Raw genomic sequence first — 9,112 nt, 5'->3', positions numbered from 1 at the left:
CTGCTACATACTCACCTTCATGAAATGATCACTGAAGATAAGGGGTGATACAGCAAAATGTGGTGAAGAAACCAGATGGTGCCCGGCTATCAACTGGAATAGTGTCTGGGGTCTTAAAGGCTTGTCAACCAAGTCCACACGGAAGAAGCAAACCAGCTTGTGTGAAACAAAGATGACAATTACAAAACTCAAATATGGTAAGAAGGAAAGCATCAGAGCAAAAATTATGAACACCTAATTTGTGGAGGGCTAAGGGGAGTGGTGAGAGCACAAAACCATCTGCAGAGTACCTGGTCAGACTGAGCCACTGGCAGAGCAACTCAGGCAAAAGTTGCTATCAGCCTTACTATCAGACAGAGCCCATTGTAATCTTGATTATGCCAGATCTAACTTGACACTTGGCTGGTTGACCACCCTAAAGACTCGACCTGAATTTAGTCTGGGTGTAAGTATCTCTTACTGGTTCCATGACAGAAGTTTCTTCCCTGACTTTTTTATTATTATTGTGGGTCTTTGCCTTCGTATTCATTATTATTATTTTTGTTTGTATTCTATTGTTTTTACCCTTACCACCTTAGTGCAATTTTGTTTTCTATTGCTTTCTGTTGAGTCTCCCAACTGGGAAGTACAGGAGGAGTTAATGCACAATGATAATAATGGATACCAGGGGATTTAGGGAATGGGGAGGTGTAGATAGGGAGGAAAAGGGGGTTTCAGGGAGGGAGGAAGGAGCACTAGAACAGGATTGTGATTACATGAATCATTTTAAAGGTGATTTGAGCATGGGGGCAGGGGTATTCTCTAAAATTTTTGTGGGGGTGATTGTACAATTCTCTGTGATATGATTGAGTGATTGAACTATTGACTATTACTATATGATATGTAAATTACTTGTGAATAAAACTGGGGGAAAGGTAGAGGCCTTTTTAAAGTATAATTTAATAGAAAGCTTTGTTGCTTGAATTTTTTCCAGTGGTGATTAAAAACAACCAGATATCATGGGGAAAAAGAGAATTACATGCCCAGAAAAATTAGCCTTCAAATGCTACAGTGAAATTAGAATATTTCCAAATAATCAGAAATTAAAGGAATTTGTGGAAAATGAAAACAACTTTATAAGAGATACTAAAGGAAGTTTTTTGAACAGAGCACCAAAAACAGTAGACAACAACTTGGGACTAACATATATGACACCACCACCCAGAAATCTACCCAGATATAGAAATATCTAAAGTAAAATAAACTACAAAACTGAAAATATGGAACCAGATATATCAATTTGTAACAAAGACAATTACAAAGTAAATAGAAAGAATAGTGTAGTTACAGAACTTCTGAATGCAGAGGCAACCAAGTATATTTTGAGACAGAACAAACTTTTAAACTTGGAATAATTTTCAGAATAACATCAAAGAATGTTAATGAACCTCATCAAAATTAAACACTAAAACAATAGCAAAGAAAATGGCAGGATGAAAATGTCAAGATAATCCATGACCAAAATGAATTCAGCACAGAAATTTATATGGACTGAAAAAGCTAGTAACACAACAGAAAAACATAAGCAAAACCACAGGTATAAAACCATCCATATCAAAAATTACATTGGTTGTAAATGTATTCAATGTACCGGTGAAGAGACATAGTAACAGAACGGATAGCAAAAGAGGACACATTATTATTCTATCTACAAGAGATAGAGTTAAACACAAAAACAAAATAAACTAAAAGTCAAAGGATAGAAAAAAAGGGTATCAAGCTAACAACAATTAAAAGAGCAGGAGTAACAATATTAATTTCTGGTTAAATATACTTTAAGACAAATGCAATATATAAGACAAAGAAGGACACAATATAAACATTAAAGGGTTAAATGAGATAAAAATATCTATGCACACAGTTGAAGAACCTCAAAAGTCATTAATCAAACTTTTATAATTGAATGAGTACATAACTCTGTAATAAAGTTGAAGCTCATGGAGCTGAGTCCAGCTCACAGCAATGCTGTAGGACAGGGTCGAGCTGCGACTGTGGTTTTCGGGCGAGTCCCTCTTTCTAGGAATGGAACGCTCCATCTTTCTCCAGAGCTCCCATGATAACCGAAGGAGACTTTAATACACCATTCCCAATGAGGAACAGAAGCACTCAACAAAGACACAAAGAACTTAATACAATCAACTAAATCGACCTCACAGACATAGAACACTCCACCCCCCTCAAAAGCTCAAATACATTCATTTCACAGTACATGGAACAATCTCCCAAATAGACTACCTATGAGGCCATAAACAAATCCTCAATACTTTTTTATTTGTTTGAAATGAACGTGTTTATCACTAAAGACTCCGAATCCACTTCCGGTTTACGTTTTCCTTTTTTTTTTAATTAGCCATGCAGACCACAGTTTAGGTTTGAGGAATAAGGAATTTGGAGGAATTTTGTTTGATTGTTTTTAAAGACACACTGTATATATATTTATAAAGCCTATCTCAGGAAATGACAACAACAACACATATAGGTTAGTCTGGGTAGACCAGAGAAACAAATTCATAGACACTCAAATGTGTACGGGAAAAAGTTTTATATAAAAGAGTAATTCTACATTAAGAAAACATCCCAACCCAGTCCATAAGTCCATGGGTGTGTCTGTCCTGCAGGAGAACCTGCATGTCGTGCAGTCTAAGATTTAAGTTCTTACGTGAGATGGAACCAATGTTCCAGGAATGCGCTCCACACTTCAGAAAGAGAACTCGGCTGCACATCACGAAGTCAAATCCCAGGAGGAAACCAAAAACGTGAATCTACCTAAAACGAGAAGAAATACTGAGAGCGCCATCTGGAGCCCCTTGAAAGAGAATGTCAAAGACGCAGGGGGGAGGCCCACTTACCCCTTTCCAAACCAAGTCAGAAGCAGCAGAACTTCCCCAAACCCGCACCTCAACTGGTGGGTTCACCAACGGAGCACTCCATCACCACGCCCATCCTGAAAAAGTCCGGCAAGAGCAAACCAGCCTCTCAGAAAAACGCTCAAGGAAAAATGCAAGAGAACCACAACCCGCAGACTTCTAAGCTGTCTTGAAGGAGTTCCAGAAAAGTCAACCAGAGCTGCAGTCTGAAAGAGAGAAAGGATGGCCACGCTGAGGGTCATTTTCATTCTTTCTGCCTTATTGATGTGTGCAGTTCTTGCCATAAACTGCCCTCTGAGTGCTGCTTTTTCTGTGTCCCAAGGTTTTAATATGTTGTAGTTTTCGTTTTCATTTGTTTAAAGGAATCTTTTGATTATGCTCTTGGTTTCTTCAATTACCCAGTGATTGAATAATTCCCATGTATTTGATTTGGGGAGTAGCTGGTTTTTTTAATTTAAGTATATATCTTTACATAAATATATATATTTATTTTAATCATTTTATTAGGGGCTCATATAACTCTTATCACAATCCATACATACATCAATTGTGTAAAGCGCATTTGTACATTCATTGCCCTCATCATTCTCAAAGCATTTCCTCTCCACTTAAGCCCCCGGCATCAGGTCCTCATTTTTCCCCTCCCTCCCCTTTGGTTCCTAATTTTATGACATTGTGATCTGAAAAGATCATTTGTAATATCTCATTGTTTTTTAATTTACTGATTCTTACTTTATACCTAAAATATGATCTATTCTAGAAAAGCTACTGTTGGTGTTAGAAAAGAAAGTGAAATAAATTTTTGTTGGGTGAAATATCATATATAATCAATTTGATTATAGATATAAATAATTCTGTGCTTTTGTTGATTTTCCTTGTAGTTGATTGATCTTTAGTTGAAAGTGATGCATTGAAGTCTCCTAGTATTATCAGATTATAATTGACTTCATTTCTGTAACAATTTGATTAATGCATTTTGATAGTCTTTCATTTGAGGTGTATATATTAATTATGTATATGGTTTCTTGTTCAAGTAAACATTTCATAGTTATATAATGACCTTTTGTCTCTCATGTTTGTTTTGTCTGAGGTTACTAGTCAAGCTTTCTTTTGTGTGATGTTAGCTGGATTTTTTCCATCTTTATTTTTTGGACTAGCTTATCACTTTTTTCTAAGGTGCATTTCTTGTGAGTGCTATATTAAAGGTTCATGTGGTTTTTTTATATATTTTGTTATCTTTGCCTTTTAATTGCTGAATTCAGTCTGTTTATATTCAGTGTTGTTATTGAATAATATGGCTTTATTGGTGTTAATTTGTCTCTTTGCTTTTTTGTGTTTTTATCTTATTGTTTTTCTTGCTAATATGATTTTCATCTTGTTTGTTTTGTTGTAGTTTTAAGTTTTTCCTTGAAGGTTCTTTGTTTACTGTGGGATTTTTTTTTCCCAATATCAAAACAGTTTGTTGTATTTTGTGAATGGCTCAATATCTTCTCCATTTGACTGTTTAATGCAAATTCTGTTCCCTCTTTGTCCTATTTATTTGGTTTTATTTTATTTGGTGGGGTTAATCATTTTATTAAGGGCTCATATGACTTGGTTTTATTTTAATCTTCATAATTTTCTGTCCTATAATATTCTTAGGGTTTTATTCAGTGTTTATTTGGAGGGGGGACATTTTTGTAACTTGGTTTTCTTGTATTTTGTTTGTGAGACACTTACCTTTAAGATCAGTGATTCTTCTTTCCATTTTTTCTATCTCGATGTTTTGTTCTTTCACAAAGTTGTCCAGTTCTAATATTTTGGTGTTTGTCTTTTGTATTGAAGTTGGTGTATTATTTTTAACTTTTCCTTCATTTCGTTTGGATGTTCATTCAAGGTGTTCCTGAGTTCTTAAATTGTGGCTTGTGTTTCTTTTCTAGTTCTATCTAATTTAAAGTAACTGGAGACCAACACTGTACTCTCCCTGGTGGGAGCATCTGCAGACCTCTCCTCCTTCAAGACCTCCTCCAAGTCTATGTCTGTGTGCACCAAAGCTAATTATGAGTGTTTTCTCGTGTTTCTGTAAGACATAGCTGCTTCGGTGACATAGTGTTGTTGTTTAACTTTATTTTTATGTTTAAATATAAAATTATCACACACACACCTGTTGCAGAACCTGGGTATTCAAGGGTGGCCAGGCAATTTAACACCAACTTATCCTCAGCAGGAATCAAAGTCATCAAACAATTAATTATGAATTACGACAAATTCCTTGTTTTGAGATTGGTCCCCATACGCCTCAATAAATTTTAAAACATTGAAATGTTACAAAGCAATTTCTCAGATCACAATACCATAAAATTAGAAACCCACAATAGGACTATCACAGGGAAATAAATACATGGAGATTGACTAACACCTTGCTTAAAACTACTGGCTAATAGAGGCAATTTTAAACAAATGAGAACAAAATTTCAGCATACGAAACTCTTTCAAGAAGTAGCATAAGATAAAAAAAACCAATGGTACTAAAGGAAGCCCATCCAAGCTATACTGAAGACATTAGCCAAAAACTAGGCTCAAGGAATTGACAGTATACCAGTTGAAACTTGGCCAACTGCCTGGAAAAGGTCTATATTTTTACCCTTTCCAAAGACAGGTGGGTCCAACAGAATGCTCAAATTATAGAGCACTATCATGGATATTGAGAGCCCTGGTATTCAAGTAATTATGCCTTGGGCTGTGATCCATATGGTTGGTAGTTCAAAATCACCAGCAGCATCTCGGGAGAAAGGCTGGACTTTCTACTCCTGTCAGAGTAACAGTTTCAGAAACACACAGGGGGTGGCTGTGAGTCAACATTGACTCCATGTCAATGAGTTTGGGATTTTTTATCATTAATATTACTTGAAAGTAAAGTTTTACTGAAGATCATTGAGCAACAGTTGCTGTAGTTAGTATCTTGATGGCAAATTGCCAAAAATTCAGAACAGATTCAGAAGAGTGTATAGAACAAGGGATGTCATTGCTGATGCCTAATAGATCTTGGCTGAAAGCAGAGAATCCCAGAAAGATGCTATCCTGGATTATATGAAGAGGAATGTGGCATTGGGAAAGCTTACTTACAATCTGCAATATGGATGGCACAACTTTGCTTCTGAAAGGGAGGAGTTGAAGCATTTGCTGATGAAGATCAATGATTGTAGCATTCAATATTACAACTCAATGTAAAGAAAACCAAAATCTTCACAAAGTACCAATAAGTCACAACAAGACAAACTGAGAAACTCTTTTCAAGTGTTGGAAAATAGGATATTATTTGAAGAACTAAGGTGTGCCTGATCCAAACTACGGTATTTTCAATAACCTATGTATATTGTGTTAGTTACATAATCTGTTGTCAATTTGAGGCTTATGAGTGAAGGAGTGTAGTTTTTAGCCTGTCAATTAGGTTGCAGATTGATAACCTCATTTGGAGGCACTAAGAAGATAAATAGCTGACTGGAGGAGGGACACACACTCACTCCCTGTGAGACATTACTGAGGATGAGCCAGATGAAGCTACACTGATGCAGCCAGAGCCCTGAGATCTGGAGGAGCCATGTGGAGACCCCTGCCAGTGCTGAGATGCTTCTACTGTCACTGGATTCACAAGACTTTCCACCCACTGGCCTGTGATCTTCCTGCATTAGGTATCATTGCACAGCTGTGTGAGTTTAAAGAGGAATTTATGGGGTGATGATGTCTGCCTGTGATCCTGGCTGTGGGGCTAGGTCTTCAGGGGTGTCCACACATCAGAACTGTCCATGTATGCAATTTGTGGTTAGCCACTTGTCTCTCAGCGCAGTTGTGAGCTTGTGTGACTGTCCCTCAGCATGGCTGGAAGCCTGTTGAGCAACACTGGCCCTCAGCACGGCTATGAGCTTGTAAGATACATGAACCTCAACATAGCTCTAACAACTCAGTTGTCCCGTGGTTTCTATTATACCTTTAGGGTTATTTTCACAGTTTAAGGTCTCCAAGCAAGAAGCTATTTCTTGAATAAGCTGTATATGGTGAGCAGCCTTTGTACAAACTCTTGAGCTTGTGTTCATGGGTCTTAGCATGTGCTCGTCTCTCCTCGCCCGCAGGTGGAGGGGGGAAGAGAAGAATTTATGGACTAGTATTGGACATATGGGCTATTATTGGACTTATGGACTTGATCTGGACTGGGTTGGGATGTTTTCTTAATGTATTATTAATCTTTATATAAAGCTTTTTCCTATATACATTTGAATGTCTATGAATTTGTTTCTCTGGTCTACACAGACTAACATACCTGGGAATATTGATCATTGAAAAGGAAGACTATGGACAGTGTAACTTATGACAAAACTACAATAATGTATGAATTATGAAGGGTTCTTGAGGGAGGGGGAGGGGGAGGGAGGGGGAAAATGAGCAATGGATATTAAGGGCTAAAGCAGAAGGCAAATATTTTTAGAATGATGAGGGCAACAAATGTACATATGTGCTTGACAAAATGGATGTATGTATGTATGTACTGTGATAAGAATTGTACGAGTCCCCAATAAAATAATTTTTTTTTAAAAGAAAGACTATGGAAAACTGATGTATTTGAACTGTGGTGCTGGTGAAAAATATTAAAAGTACTATGAGTTGTCAAAAAAACAAATAATCTGTATTGAAGTACAGCCAGAATACTCCTTAGAAGCATGGACAGCAACACTTTGTCTTATGTACTTTGGATGTGTCATCAGGAGAGACATGTCTATGGAAAAAGACATTATGCTTGGTATAGCACAGGGGTGGTGAAAAAGATGAAGGCCCTTGATGAGACTGATTGACGCAGTGGCTGCAACAATGAGCTCAAAGATAAGAACCACTGTAAAGCTGATTCCGGATTGAGAAATGCTTTCTTCTGTTGCATACAAGGTTACTATATGTAGGACTGGACTTGATGGCACCTAAAAAAATAAAATAAAATCTTTGGGAACAGCAAAAGCAGTATTCAGAAGGCAGGTAATATTAATAAACACATACACATAAAAAAGGAGAATCAAACTCTACCCTTTAACCCAACATCCCGAACAATTATATGCCAATATTCATCATGGAGGAGACTTCTTGATGCAGTGCTTACTCATTCTGCTGCAATCTTGCAGCCAGCAGTTCAAAACCACCAGCCGTGCCGCTGAAGAAAAATGGGACTTCTACTCCCGTGAATAGTTAGTGTTGGAAACTCACAGAGGTGTTTCTCCCTGACAATAGAGTCGCGATGAGGCAGCATCGACTAGATGGCAGTGACTTTGGTTTGGATCAATCATGAGCATCCAAACAAAACATTTTAACAAAATTCGACTCAATAGAATCTAATATATATTTTACATATGCATAATAACTAAATAGAATTTATACCAGGTATGCAAGAAGGATTCACCATAAATCAATGTAATCCATCACATAAATAAAGCAAAGGAAAAGGACTGCATGATCTTATCAGTTAATTTTTAAAAGGCATTTAACAAAATTCAACAGCCATTCCTGATAAAAATATTGAACAAAATTATTCTCAACAGGAAAGAAATTAAAGCAGATTCCTTCTGAATGGTAACCAAAGAAGTGTTACTCATACTTCCACTCCCATCCAATATTGTGCTGGAAGTCTTAGCCAATGCTATCAGGAAACAAAGGGATTTTATGGCATTCAAATTTGAAAGATAAAATAAAACTTTATTTTCAAATGATATCATCCTATAATAGAAAATCACAAAGGAACAGGAAGAAAATTGTTGGAACTAATTGAATGATTCTGTAATGTGGCAGGACACAAGGTCAACATGCAAAAAGCAGTATTATTCCTGTATACTAACAAAGAAAGCTCTGAAAAAGAAATCAGGAAAACAATTTACAGGAGCCATTTACAAACCACCCAAAAGGTGAAATACTTAAGAATAAATCTAACCCAAGAAGCAAAACACAGGTACAAAGAAAACTGCAAAACATTACTACAAGGATTCAAAAGAGACCTATATAAATGGAAAATTATACCATACTCTTGGTACCATATTCTTTTTTTTTAATCGTCTTATTAGGGGCTCATACAACTCTTATTACAATCCATACATACATCAATTGTGTAAAACACATTTGTACATTCATTACCCTCATCATTCTCAAAACATTTGCTCTCCACTTAAGCCCCTGGCATCAGCTCCTCATTTTCC

Source organism: Echinops telfairi, unplaced genomic scaffold, assembly GCF_000313985.2.
Source record: "Echinops telfairi isolate 266 unplaced genomic scaffold, ASM31398v2 ScPeMD7_2291;HRSCAF=2852, whole genome shotgun sequence".
NCBI classification, from domain to species: Eukaryota; Metazoa; Chordata; class Mammalia; order Afrosoricida; family Tenrecidae; genus Echinops; species Echinops telfairi.
This window is presented reverse-complemented; position numbering follows the sequence as displayed.